Source organism: Chenopodium album, chromosome 4 (assembly GCF_948465745.1).
Source record: "Chenopodium album chromosome 4, dcCheAlbu1.1, whole genome shotgun sequence".
NCBI classification, from domain to species: Eukaryota; Viridiplantae; Streptophyta; class Magnoliopsida; order Caryophyllales; family Amaranthaceae; genus Chenopodium; species Chenopodium album.
The window spans coordinates 29,172,559-29,175,451 of record NC_137837.1 but is presented as its reverse complement, the minus strand read 5'-3'; the positions used below and the strand labels follow the sequence as shown (position 1 = coordinate 29,175,451).

At 39.1% G+C, this 2,893-nt stretch overlaps 1 non-coding gene across 1 annotated transcript; it reads left to right on the top strand.

The window, feature by feature from the left end:
- Positions 1-611: 611 nt before the first annotated feature.
- LOC145629798 (small nucleolar RNA R71) lies at positions 612-718 on the top strand. Its single transcript, XR_014111938.1, has one exon. It is a non-coding gene; the product is annotated as a small nucleolar RNA R71 (small nucleolar RNA).
- The last annotated feature ends 2,175 nt before the right edge of the window (positions 719-2,893 follow it).

Genomic DNA, 2,893 nt, shown 5'->3' with positions numbered 1-2,893 from the left:
TCGCTCTAATTTTTGTCATGGCAGGGTCGGAAGATGATGAGGGTGATGCTTTGCTTTTTTGGACGGCATTAGGATGATAATATTTTTGCTGTGGCGGGGGTTGCTGTTGTGGTTGTTGTGGAGGTGGAGGGTTTTGTACATTGGTACTCCAGTATGAAAGATAAGGATGGTTTTTATAACCGGCATTGTAGGAATTGGAATAGGGGTTATTTTGCCTATAAGTTTAGAAGGCATTAACTTGTTCCATAGAGCTCCTACAATCTTGCTCCTAATGACCTACAATTCCAAAATTTTCACAAAAAGCTTCATGGTTAGCAACACTAGAAACATTAGCTACAGAGTTAGGAGCAGCAGTAAGATTATCTAATTTTTGGCAAATAGATGTTAATTGAGCTTGCAAAAAGGATACGGAATCGACATTATGTTTTCCCTTATTTGCAAACCCCCTCGGATTCCCATATTAGGAATTGTGTATTGCCATGTCTTCGATAACCTGTCCTGCATCATCCACATTTAAATTCATAAACCTCCCACTAGCTGCCGAATCTAGTACTGATCTAGAAGAATTTCCAAGTCCATTATAAAATGCTTGGATCAATTGCCATTGTGCTAGATTGTGGTGGGGGCACTCTCTCTGTAGATCCTTGAACCTCTCCCAAGCCTCATATAACGTTTCGTCGGCCTCTTGAGCGAAGTTCTGAATAGCACTTCTTAGTACCGTTGTTCTCTCTGCAGGATAATATTTATTATAGAAATTCAAAGCAAGAGTTTCCCAGTCAGTAAAACCAAGTGCAATTCTATTCAAACCATTAAACCATAATTTTTCTTTGCCACATAATGAAAAGGGAAAAAGAACCTCCCTGATTTGGTCTTGCGTAACCCTGGCTTGTCTAATGGTGTTACAATATTGGCAGAAATCTGCGATGTGAAGATTAGGATCTTCACCCTTAGCTCCGCTGAACTGCTTCCTCTCTATCATAGTGATAAATTGGGGCTTGATCTCAAATTGAACTCCATCTAGAGCCGGAGTAGGAGTAAGGTGCGGGAAATCTGTGAGCTTCGGTTGCGAATAATCACTGAGTTTCTTCCGGGCCGTCATCTCTGATTCTGAATCAAAAGGAATATCTGTATCACTAGAATCAGGAAGAGGATCTCTTCGATCGTTGTCCTCCTCTGAACCCGCCTAAAATTTGTCTATAGAGTCTCCTTTGCCTATGAAAAGAACGCTCGATCTCAGGATCAAAAGGGATGTCACCTGATCTAGAACACCTGGGCATAAACAAAGAACTAAAGACAAATATGAGATTTGCCTCAAAGAACTAATGTTCTCTAAGGCAAAAAGGGGGATAATCTAGACTACAAAAATATAATAAGAAAATAAAAATAAAACCGTTTCCCCGGCAACGGCGCCAAATTTTGATAGGGTAAAGTCGTATCCCCTAATCAAAAATAATTACCTAAATCACTAACTAAGGCAGATAGGGAAGTAGGGTCGAACTCCATAGGGAAACAAGTCTTTTTAGTTCTAATTAATTATTATATTCTAAATTATCCAAGTAACCAATGTTTTTATGTGAAATCTATACTACGAAGAATGAGTTTAAGGAGAAAAGAAACAACAATAAGAAGGCCTAGGGTCACAGGTTCACCAATAATTAATATTCCGGGATAGAACGAAGTAATTAATAATTAACAATGCATAGATAACATGATTAACAGGCTCTCGCAATTTATTAACCAACATAGATCTAACAGGCTCTCGCAATTTATTAGACCTAAGTTCCTATTAAAAATAGCCTTTAATATTAAATCAACATCTGCTCGATTCATCAATTCAATATTGCTAAACATTCACAATCAAATTACATCTGCTCGATTCATAATCTAATTGCAAAGAATTAAAACAATTCAATAGGGAATCATCATGCAATATCAATAATCAATAATAACAAACTATCCCTTCATATTAATTATGGATCCCCATAAACCCTAGAATTAAACTACTCACTAATCATCATAACTAAACCAATCAAATAAATAAATAAGAACATAATCAAGAAAACAATTAAAACAGCTGAAATTAAAAAGGGAAGAAATTTTACCAAACTAAATCTGGAATTAATTAAGGAATTAAGAACAACAGTTTAGAGAGAATTTAAGAGAGAGAAAAATACTAAGTAGAGAGAGAAAGTCTAAGAGAAAAGAGGTAAGTAAATAATCCGTACAAAACGTATATATACTTCTCTTAAAACACGAATTAAACTAAGCCTAATCAGACTCTAGAAAAACACGCGCCCGATCGGGCGAAGGGGCGCCCGATCAAGCCCGCCTTTTTTACAACGCCCAGTCTAATGCGCCGCGCCCGATCGAACCTACGCTCACCCGATTGGGCGCGCCTTTCCTTGATAGCAGTCATGCACGCATCCGCCCGATCGGGCGTATGCTTGCCCGATCGGGCCTGGCCTTCATCTTCAAGGCTTTGACTTCGATTGGGCTAGATTTCTCGGCCCAAACCATATTTCCTCTCGGGTCTTGAATACATGGTCCAATTGCCTCTTGATCCAAATAACCGAGCCCTTAGTCACCGGCTTTCACCGATCTTGGGCTCCAAAAGTGATCGTGTCCTTCTAGCTTCCGAAGTCGATCCAATAAGGCCCGGGAAAATGCTCCAAGAGTGCAATTTCCCGTAAAATATGACTAAAACTACGAAAACACTAAAACACACAAATTAGTAATAAAAGTGGCCCGAAAGAGCCAAAAACACTACTAATGATGACCACGGGACGGGGGTAAAACACTATATAAAATAGACATATCAACGCCTCTTACGGGTAATTTAATGAACCCCTTAGGGGTAATGAGCCCCTTAGATGGGCGATGATGTGTCTGACTC